The sequence below is a fragment of the Bufo gargarizans genome, chromosome 3, assembly GCF_014858855.1.
Source record: "Bufo gargarizans isolate SCDJY-AF-19 chromosome 3, ASM1485885v1, whole genome shotgun sequence".
Taxonomy (NCBI): domain Eukaryota; kingdom Metazoa; phylum Chordata; class Amphibia; order Anura; family Bufonidae; genus Bufo; species Bufo gargarizans.
This window is the reverse complement of record NC_058082.1, coordinates 602,750,136-602,768,232: the sequence shown is the minus strand read 5'-3', so window position 1 is coordinate 602,768,232 and position 18,097 is coordinate 602,750,136. Positions and strand designations below refer to the sequence as shown.

The 18,097-nt window shown below is 42.4% G+C and overlaps 1 protein-coding gene across 1 annotated transcript in view; it reads left to right on the top strand.

Annotated features, from left to right (window-relative positions):
- The window catches only part of EPHA6 (EPH receptor A6), a 983,829-nt gene that overhangs the window by 876,235 nt on the left and 89,497 nt on the right, over window positions 1-18,097 (top strand). The gene's annotated exons all lie outside the window — the stretch shown is intronic.

Below are 18,097 nucleotides of genomic sequence, written 5' to 3'. Positions count from 1 at the left end.
AGATGTGATTCTAAGGGCTCATTCATACTAATGTATTTTTTGTCTGCATTTTTTTGCAGGTCGGATGTGGACCCATTTACTTCAGTGGGGCCGCAACGGACAGCACACCACCATGTGCTGCCTGCATCCGTATGTCCGTTCCTTGGCATCTGCAAAAATATAGAACATTTCCTAGTCGTGTCCGCTTTACAAACAAGGATAGGACTGTTCTATTATGGCCCGGACATTCCGTTCTGCAAAATGCGGAACGCACATGGCCGGTACCCGTGTTTTGCGGATTCGCAATTTGCAGACCGCAAAACAGGCGACGGTTGGGTGACGGTTGTGTGCATGAGCTCTAAAGCAAATGTAATCCAGTTCTTGAAATGTCAGGGTTGGCATGAAGCAATGAACTGATTGTCACAGGTCCTGCTTCTGAAACCTCAGAGATCACACAGCGGCCACTGCAGGAGAAATGTAGTATTACACAGCGCCATCTATATTCATTGGCCATCTATAATCACTGGTCATCTATATAATACATGGGCAGGCTGGGTTCACCAGGGAGAGTACAGCTAAAACTTTTTTAGGCTGCCTCTTATAAGAGGTTTTCCAATCAGGAGCCCTCCTTCTTAGGCTGGGTTGACACGGGCGTTGCGGGAAAAGATGCGGGTACGTTGCAGGAACATGCGCGATTTTTCCCCGCGAGTGCAAAGCGTTTTAATGCGTTTTGCACGCGTGGGAGAAAAATCGGCATGATTGGTACACGAACCCGGACTTCTTCACAGAAGTTCGGGTTTGGGTTAGGTGTTCTGTAGATTTTATTATTTTCCCTTATAACATGGTTATAAGGGAAAATATTAGCATTCTTAATACAAAATGCTTAGTAAAATAGTGATGGAGGGGTTAAAAAAAAAAATTTTTTACTAATATAAAGTAAATTTACTAAATAATAACTTACCTTAATCCACTCATTCGCGCAGCCCGGCTTCTCTTCTTTCTTCTTCTTTAAGGAAAAGGACCTGTGGTGATGTCACTGCGCTCATCACATGGTCCATCACCGGACCGCAAAATACCTACGGTTGTGTGCATGAGGCCTAAGACAGATTTTAGCACCAGAATTGCACCAAGATTTTGGCTCTAAATGTCACATCTTAGGCCCCATCCTTTTCTTTATCTACTTTCCGCTAAGCCTTTGAGATGCTCCGATGCTAGCCTCAGGGGGGCTGCCCGGGTAAAAATCAGGGTATGTCCAGGTTCAGCTCTGAACCCGGACAGCCCTTTTAAAGAGAACCTGTTGCTGGATTTTTTTTTAAAATCAATACCTTATACTGTAGTCCGCCTTGAGCATTAGCCATTGCGCTATTTTTATTAGCCAGTCAGCTAATGACTGGCTTCAGTGGTGACACGCTGCTTGTGGCTACATCACCGCTGAATCCAGTCATTGGCTGCAGTGGTGCATGTGACCATGTTCATAGCCCACCAGACATAAACAGTGTAGACATCAGAAGATGGAGAGAGCGGAGGACCAGAGCGGCATGGAGCAGGTAACTACGAATCTTCTGTTCCAGAGGCCCTGCTGCAGGAACTTGTTCTCCTTTAAGACTTTTTTCCAAGTTGCATCAGGGAACATCTGGCCAAGTTCTGAGGAACCCAAGGGTTCTAAGAAAACCCAGTTGGGAAAAACACTCGTAGTAGCAATGTCAGGCTGTCATGTCACATATCTCGAGTTCTGAGAACCACGAGCCATATTTACACATATACTGGTGATATTAGCATTTTTTTTTATTTTTTATATAAGGTTTACACTTTAGGCCTGGGTGCTTTAATGACGGTAAATTACCGGTTTGTCAATGTTTTTAATGGACTATTTTGCAATCTAGGTTAATTATGAGTAAAATAAAGTGATGGGGAATGATTAACAGCAATAAATATAATTCTTTATAGACTTCTTTGTGTTTATGACTGTATCACCCCTCTGTTTTAGATGTGCAAGTAATTATACGCTGAAATATTATTACTTCTCTGTAAATGTTACCTGCTATTATGTCCGCAGGTGCTGTTCCTCTGCCAAGGTTCTGATACAGAACCATTAATCAAGTCTTAGTTTTTGCCGTCTGTTCCGCAGAAGAATGATTTGTCAGTCATTGCCATTGAGCGGTTTTGTTACACCCACAGCACATTCGTAAAGTTTAACAATGCCGCCATCAATTTTGATTACCTTCCTGATGACATTTGAGACATCTGTAAACCTGCATGAAAAGGAACAACACATTCAAAGAGCAAGAGAAGGGACTATTGGACCTTATGAGTATGTGGCTGCTCTACATAAAATTGATATTACAGATGTAGTGGTAGTGACTTTTTAGAGTTAGAGGGTTATTCCCATTTTATAAAGTGATGGCCAGTTACTAATATATGTTGACCTTTGGGACCCTCATGAATCCTGAGAAGGATGGGGCCATAACACTGATTTGCACAGCAGTGCCCTGGCCTTGTGAATTGCAGGGAACTGCCACCAGCCACATTCACCAGAAAGATTCACACTGATGACATTCTTGGAGGATGCTCGGTATAGCTAGAGTTGTAAGTTAAAGCTCCTGGGCCCCATTGCAAAATCTGTAACAACTCCCCCAGATACCAGATACCATGTACTCTGCCTTGCCAGAAAAAAAAGGTCACACACTTTAATATTTCATTGGACTGCCTTTAGCTTTGATTATGGCACACATTTAGAGTTGCATCCCTCCCCCCCCCCCCCCCCCCCCCCCCAAGATCTTTTATTGGGAGATTTGGACCACTGCACAAAGTCTTCACCAGCACATCCCAAAGATTCTCAATGGGTTTCAGGTCTGGACTCTGTGGTGGCCAATCCATGTGTGAAAATGAGGTCTCTTTCTTCCTGAGCCACTCTTTCACAATTTGAGCCAAATGGCATTGTCACCTTGGCATATGCCCGTGCCATCAGGGAAGAAAAAAAAATCCTTTGATGGAATAACCTGGTCATTCAGGTAGTCAGCTGACCTCATTCTTTGGGCCAGGGGAGTAGCTAAAGGCTCATGGCCCCCTTCCCTCAGTGCTTTGTGGCCAGGGGCAGGAAAACACATAGCCTTTGTACTGCCTGAAGCAAAAATTGGTGCACCACCCCATGCCAAATTATTGACCTAATCCATGCACTTTCTATAATACCAGTGTCTTCTTATATGGCACAAGGGTCTTTTGGCCCTCTTAGACTCCTGGGCCTGGTTGCAACTGCTACCTCTGAACCCCCTATAGCTACGCCCCTGATTTGGGCACAAAACATTGCTGAACCCTAGACCTGCCCAACTGGGAGGCCTTTACCTATTTGCTTGTTTAAATCCAGGTGGTGACCCTTTTTTTGGCTAGGCAGTGTATAATGCTGTCTTCCTATATGGTAGGACTTTTGGGCCCCTTATGAACCAGACCCTTACGTTCTGGTATCTTTGCATCACCTATATGTAGCTACACCCCTATAGTTAAACACTGTATACTCATAATTGTAGAAAAAAATAAACACTTATCCCCTGTTCATACTTCTGATGGCCCACCCCACATCTGATCATCAGAAAGGTCTACTAGGTATTTGTGATCAGCCCATAAGAAACAGACCTAGTCTGAAGTGATTGGTCTCATAATCAGGTCTAAATAGGCTTATCTTCTGCTCATTCTTTGGAGGGACCACTGGAGAATCCTCTTATGTGACAGTACTCTTAATATACAGCTACCATCACACTTATTATACCTCCATTGCTATAGAAAACTGCAGATAGACGTCTACCAGAGTGCAGATTCTGGAACTGCTCAAAAATAGATCTCACAAAGAAAAAAGTCACTTAGATACAAAGCTGTACTTATCGCGCTGGAGGTCCTCGATGTGATGTGGGTTAAAATCACAGAATCCAGTAAATCATTGTATAAGAAGACCGCTCTGCTGCTCACTCCTCTGAGCCTCCTTTTTTTTCGGTACAGAGCAAATATCTGGCATGGAAACGGACCATCAAGCTACACAGATAGGTATCTCTCCTCTACCCAACCTTTCTGTAGGTAATCAAGGAATCACAACCATAGTGAAGCACTGACTTCCTTCGTACATTGAAAATGTTTTACTATACTCACAAACGTATGTATAAAATCACAAAGATGCACAATCACAGGTATCGCCCGACCCGGGTTTCACTTCTTCAGGAGCGAACACCTGCACTCCAAAAGACCAACCTTATAAACCCCTTAGTCCCACCCCTTATCCACATCATTTAATCATACACAATTAAAACCACAAATCAATATAAACAAATTCAAATCAAAGAGAGGAAGAACGGGTACTAGTCAAAGATTTGACATTTGCACCCACTCATAAGCAAAATCAATTTGAAACTTTTTTGGGATATACACAAATATACTAGAAAATTAAACATTGCTAAGTATTTCCTGAGTAAACAGGTGGTGTCTTTGAAAAACGCAGGCATTATGAATGGTATTGTTCTCAACTGCGGGACAAGTCAAATTTTTTCCCTAAAAATAAGGAGATTGACTGTATAGAGAGTTCTAAAAGAGGTATGTTGTGGGAATTAGAAAAACTAGACGCAAAACCCAAGTACTATAACCTAACCAAGGAAGAAAAAATGGCATTGAGTAATCTTGAAAAAAAAACATCAAGATCTTAATAAAGCCAGCAGACAAGGGAGGAGGGGTGGTTATAATGGACATAGAGAAATATAAGAAGGAAATGTGTAGGCTTATTTCAGATGAGGAGACTTATCGAAAATTAAAGAAAAATCTGGTTATGTAATAGAAGGGTGAAATGTGTGCATTGCTTCAAGAAGGTTTTGACAAGGGTATTTTAAATAAAAAAGAATTAGAGTACCTGCAAATTAAGCACCCTGTCACGCCTGTGATTTACCATTTGCCCAAGGTCTATAAAAGTCTGGTCGATCCCCCAGGGAGACCTATCGTGTCGGGGATCAACTCTATTACGAGCCGACTCTCTGAGTACATAGATCATTTTCTCCAGGATCTTGTGACACTAGTTCCGTCGTATTTCAAGGACTCTGGGCATGTAATTCAGTTAGTGAATAGCTTGGGGACAAGTGGAAGTGACATGTAGCTTGCCACCATTGATGTCACCTCCCTTTATACAGTCATCCCGAAACAGTTGGGACGTAGGGGAGTTAAGGAGGCTCTGGAGAGGGATTCTGACTTTCCAAAGGAAATTTATAGTAGATTGCACCGATTTTTGCTTGTGTCACAACTATTTTATGTTTGAGGACACGTATTACCTCCAGTGCACAGGGATGGTGATGGGGGCGAAATTCGCCCCAAGTTTCGCTAACCTCTTTATGGCGGCGTGGGAGACGGATTACATCAGCCTGGCACTTAACAAAAAACAGAGAAAGGAGAGTTGGTGATGTGGAGTCATTACATCGACGACTGCCTGCTTGCTTGGAGAGGGGAATGACAGGGTGTGAAAGATTTTATTGCGGGGATTAACATTAATGAGTGGAACCTTAATTTTACTTTTACTTTACCATTAGTGCCACCTCAATTGACTTTTTAGATCTTACTATTTTTATAGAGGATGGCCGCTATAAAACTAAGACTTTCTATTAAAGCCACGGACATCAATGCGTATATTGACCTCACAAGTTGCCATTATAACCCTTGGCTTAGGAATATCCCCAAGGGACAATTCAATAGGGTGCATCAAAACTGTACAGAGCAAAGGGACTTCCGCCAGGAGAGTCAGATCATTAAAGATCGGTTCCTAGAAAAAGGTTATGAGGGAGAATTGAATGTAGGGAGGAGGTTGAAGAAATTGGAAAGAGGCAAAATGTGGGAAAAGTGGAAGGCGATAATGTTTTTAACTTTAGTTTTTTAACGCAATTGAACACAAAAACGCAATCAGAAAAAATTGGGGGATATTGAAGAATGACCCCTAATTTAAGAGGAGTCCTTCCCGAGCATCTTTAAGAAGGCCCCTAATCTTTGGCAGCAGTTTAGTACATAGTGCTGAACGTAAGAGTGATGAGAGGAAAAGAGAGGATAAATTTACCTGGTGTGGATTCTGTCTCCCTTGCAAAAATAGGAGCAGGAATGATAGATTGCGGACAATGCAGGTGATATGTGCCAGTAGAAGTGAACGAGTGTTTAAGGTAAAGGGGAGCATCACATGCGAAAGTACAGGGGTGATCTATGTATTAGAGTGCCCTTGCGGCCTTAAAACTTAAAACTCGGGTCTAAACGCATATACGCAATATAAACAAAGGACTAGAAACGCATGGTGTTCCCATTCATTTTGCGAGAAGCCATCAGAAGAACCCTGAGGGACTGCGTTTTATGGGTGTGGAATTCGTTAAAACTCATTGGCGAGGGGGCGATTATGTAACAAAAAGTAATAAGAGGGAGGTGGAGTGGATGTAACATCTAGGGACACTACAACCTAACGGACTAAATATTAAGAGATTGCTTAATTTAGTTCTATACGTTACATAACGCCACTGCTATTGAGGTAGGACCTTCGGTTGTAAGGGGTGGTACCAAGAAGTGGTTGGTTGGATTTTGTCAGGTGACCTGGATCACATGTGTTATCATGTGTCCGGTTACCTTTGTGAATGATACTGGCCTATTTCCTTTATAGGTAACATTATGTTAGGACCTTCGGTTGTAAGGGGTGGTGCCAATCAGTGGTTGGTTGGATTCTGTCAGATGACCTTGATTACGTGTGTTATCATGTGACCAGTTACCTTTGCCTATTTCTTTTATAGTTAATATTATGTACAAGAGTGGGGGGTAAAAATAGATTAGTGAGGACGTCTTTGTTTTTAATTTCTTTGTTTATATTGATTTGTGGTTTTAATTGTGTATGATTAAATGATGTGGGTAAGGGGTGGTACTATGAGGGGTTTATAAGGTTGGTCATTTGGAGTGTAGGTGCTCTCTCCTGAAGAAGCGCGTAAGCGCAACCCGGGGCGGGCGATACCTGTGATTGTGCACCTTTGTGATTTTATACACACGTTTTAATCAAGTTTCTGCTTGTGAGTATAATAAAACATTTTTAATGTACAGCGGAAGTCAGTGCTTCACTATGGTTGTGATTCCTTGATTACCTACAGGAAGGTTGGGTAGAGGAGAGATACCTATCTGTGGAGCTTGATGGTCCGTTTCCATGCCAGATATTTGTACTGTACCAAAAAAAAGAGGAGGCTCAGAGCAGTGAGTAGCAGCGCGGTCTTTTTATACAACGATTTTCAAAAATATATCTGTTGTGTCTATTCTGGAGAATTTCAACATCCGCAGCACAGAATAAAGTATAACTCTTTTGTACAGTTATGGGATTTTTACTGTCTTTTCCTAATGCCCAATAGCTTTTGCTATCCCTCATCAATAAGTTACAGTCCATTATATGACATGCGATGCACAGTTCTCACATCCGTTTGACACCTCTTATAGGCTGGAGAGATATCATTAGGGAGTTTTGATTATGGAGAAGGCTGTGGTCGTCTGTTTCATTTGCCAGAGCGTTGCAGGTGTTCTCACAATTGCATGAAATATGTAGGAGATTATACCTTTGCTTCCCAAGCTGTGTCATTTCACAAATCAGGTTTATAGTGCAGCTTCATGGATTAGCACAGATGTGAACATGCATGAGTAATGCCTGTGCTATAATAAGATTACCTGAGTCTATGTTTAATTGCTATTCTAATCAGAATCAAGAGCTCAACCTGATTAGGAAATGGTGCAATTATAGTAATAATTCAGATCTAAAAGACTAAGGGGAAGATGTATCATCTCTCTACACCAGGTTTCTGTGTTTGCAAATGTATTTAAACACCATTGTGACAAAATGTAGTTGCAATTGCCATTTATACACTGCCCTCATGGAGAAGGAGGGGGAAGGAAGTCCCCACACATTTATCTTCTTGTTTGCCAGTTTTCTGGCGTAAATGAAGACTGAAATCTACAGGAGCTCCATAAATGAAGTGCATCCTCCTGCAGCGCATGGCACGCGCCAGTCTCGATAAATCTCTCCCTGTGAGTGAGTTCACACATCACGGTCAAATCACTTCTTAGGCAGTTTTCACTAAATTTTGGTAAAATGGTGGGGTTTTGCCTCAATTTTAAAGGGCATCTATCAGCAGATTTGTCCCTATGACACTGGCCGACCCGTTACATGTGCACTTGGCAGCTGAAGACATCTGTGTTGGTCCCATGTTCATATGTGCCCGCATTGCTGAGAAAAATTATTAATTATTATTATTAATATATGCAAATGAGCCTCTAGGAGCAACAGGGGCGTTGCCATTACACCTAGAGGCTCAGCTCTCTCTGCAACTGCTGCAGCCTCTCCACTTTGATTGACAGGACTAAGCAGTGTAAACGTGATCACGCCTGTGTGGCTCTGTCAATCAAAGTGCAGAGTTGCAGAGAGAGCAAAGCCTCTAGGTGTAACAGCAACGCCCCCGTTGCTCCTAGAGACTCATTTTCAGGTAAAAATTCTGCTGACAGATGCCCTTAAAGCAAATAAAATATGGTTTGACTGCAATGTGAAAAGTCACCCCCAGGGTGCTGTCACACTATGTATTTTTGGGGCGTGTAAAAAAACTTGTTTTTTACAAGCATTTTATGAACTAGCATTTTGTAGTCACGCGTTTTTCAGATTTTTTAATCCCCATATGTTTATAGAAAACGTGAAAAAATGCCACCCATAGCATGCTGTGATGAAAAAAAAAGAAAGAAAAAGGGTGCAAAAACATTACATGCCACTTCATAGTGTTTCAATGGTATTTTAGAATTCCCTGTGGCCTAGTGTGTAATATCTTTCTGATGGATTTTTATGCTAAAAAAAAAAGATGTCAAAAAATCATCTTTTTTTTTTTTTTAAAGGACATAGAGGGAGATTTATTTAACTTCTACATCAGTTGTCTGGCATATAAAAGTCACATACTTTGCCTCCCGTCACCAGAAATCTACTGCTGCTCCTGGCTGGAGTAGATATCTGTTCTTATTTGCGGGCAGCCCGAAATTTGTCATAAGATAATAAAGCGAAATATCCTCAATAGAGATGGACTTGCGTTTCGCCCGGCGGTCGTTTCGCGGCGAACTTTGCGTGTTCGCGATTCGCCGAACATGCGAACATATGGAGAAATTCGCTCCCGCTATATTCTTTTACATTGTGAAGAACTTTGACCCATGACATATCCATCAGGTGGTACAGGACAGCCAATTGAAACGTTTCAGCACATGGACACACCCCCTACCTTATAAATAAACCTGATCTGGCCGCCATTTTACATTTAGTGTTTTTCCAGTGTAGGGAGAGGTTGCTGTGTGGAGCAGAAATAGACTGTTAGGGACACCAAACGCTAGCTAATAGGGCCACAAAAGTCATTTTAGGCCTACTATATGTGTGCTATCGATAGGTGTGATACACAGAGGGGTGTGATATACTTATAATATACTTTTATAATGAGTCAAAACACATAGATCTATATAGTGATCACCTGGAAGTCAGGAGTCTAGGGGCTTACTAGGGCCATTTTTATATAGGGTAAGGTTCTGGACAGGGTCGCTCTTATCAGGGTGGGTGGTCTGTGGTTAGGCTATCAGGGCCAGAATAGCACCCCCTGTAGGGCAATATCAGGGACAGTTCTTTGTCCACCCTGTCCTTCAATCCCACATCATCATCTAGCCCAGGGATGGATGTTTTTTGCTTTCCCTCTGGGATTTCATGGATGTGCACTGGATTGTGGTAGGACATATGGTTTCTGATTTGGTGCCGCCGAGCACCTGATTTAGTGCAGCCGAGCAGTTGCTATTGCCTACCACATCTATACTTTTTGCTTTACTTTAATAATTTTATATATTTTCATTTTGAGGGATATCTTTTCCATTCACACATCCGCAAAATGGGTCCGCATCCGTTCCGCAATTTTCAATGTGGCCGGAATGTGCTGTCTGCATTTGCGGATCCACATCTGCATTTGCGGATCCACATCTACATTTGCGGATCCGCACTTCCGCATCTGTGCTTCCGTTTCCGCAAAAAAATAGAACATGTCCTATTCTTGTCCGCAATTGCAGACAAGATTAGGCATTTTCTATTATAGTGCCGGCGATGTGTGGTCCACAAATTGCGGAATGCACATTTCCACACTTACGAACGTGTGAATGGACCCTCATAGTAAAATTATTAAAGGTTATGTTTTATCTTCATGTATATTCTAATGGATTGCCTTCCTTGTACAATGTTATAATATACTTTCTATGTAGAAAGTATATTATAGTGCATTTGTATTGTGCGGCAGTTGTGTGCGGTTCTGCTGCGATACTGCAGGTATATAGAGGGACAAGCGTTATTGGAACAAATAATTTCTACTGGTGTGATATACAAGTCGTCACCCAAAAAAACAGATTGAAGTGGGGTGTTATATACCAATATACTTTCTTTATAGTGCATTTGCGCATGCACGTACGCAAGAATTGAATTGCCGATATTTCGCATTGAAAAAAAAATGAATGGAGATCGCAAATTCGAATAATACATCTGGTATGTTACTGTCCATGTTGTGGGACTATTTGTGCACTTCTAGTAATTATTTCTTGGCTGCAAATATGAGCTGAAGGTTTTTCAGGTTCGCCTGCCATTAAAATGAATGGGACCCGCCGGGAACTTGCGGTTCGTAAACATTTGATCGTGTTCACAATCAGTTTTTTGGGGGACGTCTGGAATATCACACCAGTAGAAATTATTTGTTCCAATAACGCTTGTCCCTCTATATACCTGCCGTATCGCAGCAGAACCGCACACAACTGCCGCACAATACAAATGCACTATAATATACTTTCTACATAGAAAGTATTTTATAACATTGTACAAGGAAGGCAATCCATTAGAATATACATCAAGATAAAACGTAACCTTTAATAATTTTACTATGAGGGTCCATTCACACGTTCGTAAGTGTTTTGCGGATCCGCAAAACACAGACACCAGCAATGTGCATTCCGCAATTTGTGACACGGACACCGGAAATGTGCATTCCGCAATTTGTGGACCGCACATCGCTGGCACTATAATAGAAAATGAATAATCTTGTCTGCAATTGCGGACAAGAATAGGACATGTTCTATTTTTTTGCGGAAACGGAAGCACAGATGCGGAAGTGCGGATCCGCAAATGCAAACAGCACATTCCGGCCACATTTAAAATTAATGGGTAACTGTGTGGATCTCACTCCAGCACAGGACAAATTATAACCAGTGTACAAAACGCAGTTCTTAACCACCTCAGCCCCCCTAGCTTAAACACCCTTAATGACCAGACCAAGGTATTTCGTGATGGGCATAGTGAGTTCATGAAAGTTTTTATTTTTTTGTCACAAGTTAGTGGAATATGAGACTTTGTAAGAAAAAATTAAATAAAAAATAAGTCATCATTTTCCGCTAACTTGTGACAAAAATTAAAGAATTATATGAACCCGCCATGCCCCTCACGGAATACCTTGGGGTGTCTTCTTTCCAAAATGGGGTCACTTGTGGGGTATTTATACTGCCCTGGCATTTTAGGGGCCCAAATGCGTGAGAAGTAGTTTGAAATCTAAATCTGTAAAAAATGCCCTGTGAAATCCGAAAGGTGCACTTTGGAATTTGGGCCCATTTGCCCACCTAGGCTGCAAAAAAGTGTCACACATCTGGTATCGCCGTACTCAGGAGAAGTTGGGGAATGTGTTTTGGGGTGTCTTTTTACATATACCCATGCTGGGTGAGAGAAATATCTCGGCAAAAGACAACTTTTCCCATTTTTTTATACAAAGATGGCATTTGACCAAGATATTTATCTCCCCCAGCATGGGTATATGTAAAATGACGCCCCAAAACACATTCCCCAACTTCTCCTGAGTACGGCGATACCACATGTGTGACACTTTTTTGCAGCCTAGATGTGCAAAGGGGCCCAAATTCCTTTTAGGAGAGCATTTTTAGACATTTGGATCCCAGACTTCTTCTCACGCTTTAGGGCCCCTAAAAAGCCAGGACAGTATAAATACCCCACATGTGACCCCATTTTGGAAAGAAGACACTAAGGTATTCAATCAGGGGCATGGCGAGTTCATAGCCATTTAATTTTTTTGGCACAAGTTAGCGTGAATTTTTTTATTTATTTTTTTCTCACAAAGTCTCCCTTTCCGCTAACTTGGGACAAAAAATAAAATCTTTCATGGACTCAATATGCCCCTCACGGAATACCTTGGGGTGTCTTCTTTCCAAAATGGGGTCACTTGTGGGGTATTTATACTGCCCTGGCATTTTAGGGGCCCAAATGCGTGAGAAGTAGTTTGAAATCTAAATCTGTAAAAAATGCCCTGTGAAATCCGAAAGGTGCTCTTTGGAATGTGGGCCCATTTGCCCACCTAGGCTGCAAAAAAGTGTCACACATCTGGTATCGCCGTACTCAGGAGAAGTTGGGGAATGTGTTTTGGGGTGTCTTTTTACATATACCCATGCTGGGTGAGAGAAATATCTCAGCAAAAGACAACTTTTCCCATTTTTTTATACAAAGTTGGCATTTGACCAAGATATTTATCTCCCCCAGCATGGGTATATGTAAAATGACACCCCAAAACACATTCCCCAACTTCTCCTGAGTACGGCGATACCACATGTGTGACACTTTTTTGCAGCCTAGATGTGCAAAGGGGCCCAAATTCCTTTTAGGAGAGCATTTTTAGACATTTGGATCCCAGACTTCTTCTCACGCTTTAGGGCCCCTAAAAAGCCAGGACAGTATAAATACCCCACATGTGACCCCATTTTGGAAAGAAGACACCAAGGTATTCAATCAGGGGCATGGCGAGTTCATAGCCATTTAATTTTTTTGGCACAAGTTAGCGTAAATTTTTTTATTTTATTTTTTCTCACAAAGTCTCCCTTTCCGCTAACTTGGGACAAAAAATTAAATCTTTCATGGACTCAATATGCCCCTCACGGAATACCTTGGGGTGTCTTCTTTCCGAAATGGGGTCACATGTGGGGTATTTATACTGCCCTGGCATTTTAGGCACCCTAAAGCGTGAGAAGAAGTCTGGAATATAAATGTCTAAAAAAAATTGCGCATTTGGATTCCGTGAGGGGTATGGTGAGTTCATGTGAGATTTTATTTTTTGACACAAGTTAGTGGAATATGAGACTTTGTAAGAAAAAACAAAAAACAAAAAAATATAAAAAATCAATTTCCGCTAACTTGTGCCAAAAAAATGTCTGAATGGAGCCTTACACAGAGCAAAACACATACGGACGTCTGAATGGAGCCTGACAGGAGGGTGATCAATGACAGGGTGGTGATCACCCCATATAGACTCCCTGATCACCCCCCTGTAAGGCTCCATTCAGACGTCCGTATGTGTTTTGCGGATCCGATCCATGGATGTGTGGATACGTAAAACACATACGGACGTCTGAATGGAGCCTTACAGGGGGGTGATCATCCCATATAGACTCTCTGATCACCCCCCTGTAAGGCTCCATTCAGACGTCCGTATGTGTTTTGCGGATCTGATCCATGGATGCGTGGATCCGTAAAACACATACGGACATCTGAATGGAGCCTTACAGGGGGGTGATCAATGACAGTGGGTGACCAGGGAGTGTATATGGGGTGATCAGGGGTTCATAAGGGGTTAATAAGTGACAGGGGGGGGTGTAGTGTAGTGGTGTTTGGTGCTACTTTAGAGAGCTACCTGTGTCCTCTGGTGGACGATCCAAGCAAAAGGGACCACCAGAGGACCAGGTAGCAGGTATATTAGACGCTGTTATCAAAACAGCGTCTAATATACCTGTTAGGGGTTAAAAAAATCGCATCTACAGCCTGCCAGCGAACGATCGCCGCTGGCAGGCTGTAGATTCACTTGCTTACCTTCCGATCCTGTGAACGCGCGCGCCTGTGTGCGCGCGTTCACAGGAAATCTCGCCTCTCGCGAGAGGACGCACCGGCGCGTCTAGGAGGAATAACAGGTCCTGTAGCGGTTAACAAGTCTCCCCTATTTTGTTAGTCAACTGCCCAGCTTAGTCTAAGACTTTTTTTACCCCTGCTTTTCAGGGGTCAACTTTTTAAAGCTAAATATTAATATAATTTCTTAAAGGGGTTTTCCAACATATACAAAAATGTATCCTAAGCCAGCGATTGTCATAAAATAATAAAGGAAAATATACTCAACCATTTCATCCTCCGCTGCTTCCACTGCGATCCTCCCCACTGGGGCTTTGTTTATTGTTCATCACCAATGAAGCGCCTGTATACTCCACAAGCGTAGACCACTGCAGCCAATCACTGACCTCAGTGATGTCATGTCATATACTACTGAGGCCAGTGATTGGCTGCAGTGTGGTGTGAATGGGAACATCATGGCTGTGGCGTCAGGGAAGATTCAAGTAGAGGTACTTGAAACGATGGGGGACTATACAGTCTTTATTATTTTATAACAATTAGCTCAAAAAGATGTGGAAGTGATGATTACCTGCCATTTCTATTCTTCAGTGTTTGCCGCTGCTCTTTAGCTCATTTCCATTTTGACAGAGATGGGATCTGTGACTCCAGTTTCTGCAATACCTACAGGGAGCCTGAAGTAGTCACAAACACCTTCTGTCTCATGATTGGTTCAGGTGGCTCCTTTCTCCCTCCTGCAATGCTTCTTCCGATTGGCTGCAGTATACACACACAAGTCCATCACAAGCTCACCATGGGGTCAGTGCATGGAAAGGTCATTTTCATTGCAGTAAATAGACATTTAATTGTAAGAATATACAAAATTTCCTTCGGCCCCCTACACGGGCAAGTTTTCCGCGTGGGTGCGATGCGTGAGGTGAATGCATTACACTTACACTGAATCCGGACCCATTCATTTCTATGGGGCTGTGCACATATGCGGTGATTTTCACACATCACTTGTGCGTTGCGTAAAAATCGCAGCAAGCTCTATATTGTGCGTTTTTCATGCAACGCAGGTCCCATAGAAGTGAATGGGGCTGCGTGAAAATCGCAAGCATTTGCTTGCGGATGCTTGCGATTTTCACGCAGCCCCATTCACTTCTATGGGACCTGCGTTGCATGAAAAACGCACAATATAGAGCTTGCTGCAATTTTTACGCAACGCACAAGTGATGCGTGAAAATCACACCTTATGTGCACAGCCCCATAGAAATGGGTCCGATATTCACGCATGGTTGCTAGGATGAAAGTCTATTCACTGTATTATTTTCCTTTATAACATGATTATAAGGGTAAATTATAGCATTCTTTAATACAGAATCCTTAGTAGAAGGTCGATTGAGGGTTAAAAAATAAAAATAAATTAACTCACCTCCTCCAATTGATCACATAGCTGCCGGTCTCCTGTTCTTTCTTCAGGACCTGTCAAAGGGCCTGTGGTGACATAACTGTGCTCATCACATGATACATCACATGATCCATCACCATGGTAATGGACCATGTGATGAGCTCAGTGACGTCACCACAGGTCCTGAAGAAAGAACAGGAGAGCACCAGCTACGCGATCAATTGGAGGAGGTGAGTAAATTTATTTTATTTTTTTAACCCTCAATTGACCTTTTACTTAGCATTCTGTATTAAAGAATGCTATTATTTTCCCTTATAACCATGTTATAAGGGAAAATAATAAAATTTACAAAATTGCCGATTTTTCTCACGCGCGTGCAAAACACATTAAAACGTTTTGCGCTCACCGGGGAAAAATCGCACATGTTACCGCAATGCACCCGCATCTTTTCCCGCAACGCACCCGCAATGCCCGTGTGAAAGAGGCCTTAGGCCTCTTTCACACGGGCGTCAGTATTTTTGCCCGGATAAGAGGCGGGTGCGTTGTGGGAAAATGCGCGATTTTTCCGCGCGAGTGCAAAACATTGTCATGTGTTGCACTCGCGTGAGAAAAATCGTGCATGTTTGGTACCTTGTTAGATCATTATTATTCACTATACAGAATTTTACTCTTGTACGAGATTCTTAAATGCTGTATTCTGAATGAGAGCAATATGACTAGATGAGCAGAAGATATAAACTGCTTTTATCTCTGTTAACTCTACGTTCTCCGACTAAGGAAACTCTAAGGCCCCTTTCACACAGGCGAGTTTTCCGTGCGGGTGCGATGCGTGCGGTGAACGTATTGCACCCGCACTGAATCCTGACCCATTAATTTCTATGGGGCTATGCACATGAGCGGTGATTTTCACGCATCACTTGTGCGTTGAGTGAAAATCGCAGCATGCCCTATATTGTCCGATTTTCACGTGACGCAGGCCCCATAGAAGTGAATGGGAAGCGTGAAAATCGCATAGCATCCGCAAGCAAGTACGGATGCAGTGTGATTTTCACTCCGGTCATCACATGGTACGTCACATGATCTTTTACCATGGTGATTCACCAAGGTAAAAGACCATGTGATGACCGGAGTGACGTCATCAAAGGTCCTTAACCTCTATTTAATGCTCACCCCAGGTCCTGTTCAGCAGATCAGACACAAGGAGATGCCGGCTTCACGATCAAGTGGACTAAGGTGAGTTAAATTATTTTTAATTTTTTTTAACCCCTCTAGCGCTGTTTTACTATGCATTCTGTATTCAGAATGCTATTATTTTCCCTTATAACCATGTTATAAGGGAAAATAATAATGATCGGGTCTCCATCCCGATCGTCTCCTAGCAACCGTGCGTGAAAATCGCACCACATCCGTACTTGCTTGCGGATGCTATGCGATTTTCACGCTTCCCATTCACTTCTATGGGGCCTGCGTCGGGTAAAAATCGGACAATATAGAGCATGCTGCGATTTGCACTCAACGCACAAGTGATGCGTGAAAATCGCCGCTCATGTGCACAGCCCCATAGAAATGAATGGGTCAGGATTCAGTGCGGGTGCAATACTTTCACCGCACGCATCGCACCCGCACGGAAAACTCGCCCGTGTGAAAGGGGCCTTAGAGTTTCCTTTTTGGAATAGGTAAGACAACGTTAGTCGGAGAACGTAGAGTTAACAGAGATAAAAGCAGTTTATATCTTCTGCTCATCTAGTCATACTGCTCTCATTCAGAATACAGCATTTAAGAATCTCGTACAAGAGTAAAATTCTGTATAGTGAATAATAATGATCTAACAAGATGCCTGGGGAATCAAAGCACCATATGAAATCATTCACGCTGCAGCCTCTCGTGAATTTACACTTAGAGTTGCAAATATGGAAAAACAGACAGGATAGTTTTTCATAATAAATGGTTTACAGGAGCGATTTCCTAAAATGCGGCTTTTAGCTATAATGAAGATCCCAGATTTCAAAGTGATGAATAGTGTGTCATTGTTTTTGGTTTATGTCTATAATATAGCAAAGTTATATTTTTTTAAAAGAAAAATAATATGCAAAAGTAATTAAGAGAAAAAGCTATATAGCCAACAATATTCCTACTAGTGCTAACGGGACTATATCCTGTATTTTAACTTAGTTTAATTAATTAAAGGGATGTAGGAACTTACTCAGCTTTTAAATGTCCCGCCACTCCAGCATTGCATTCTGTTCCTAGGCAATCAAATCCCATTGGTTCCGAGCGTTGAGGTCACATATACCATTCATGTGACCACTGCGTCCAGACACTGGTATTAACAGTGACAAGTTTTAAAAATCTTGGAAAACCCATTTAAATGTCGGTAGAAAACATAGGAGACATTTATCAAGACCGGCGTATTGTGCGCCCCGGCGTATTGTGCGCCGGTCTTGATTCCCCCTGTACTGTTGGAGGATGGGCCAAATTTATGTATGCCTCTGATATATTTGGTGCATCTTCCACGTGCCATGCAACAAAATTAAATCTACGGCAGTCTCCTAGCTCCGGTAGATTTATATTTTTCTTCACACCAGGAAACTGGCATGAAGAAAGATAAATGTTGCAAGAGTGTGGCACCACCCGCTCACTGCCCACGCCACTCCCCCTTTTCTAGCCACTTCTGAAAAGTCACGTGAAGGGAGGAATGTCACACACTTTGCTCCACAAAGGGCATGCAACAAAATGTGTGACCTATTTACACCACAAAAGTGGTGTAA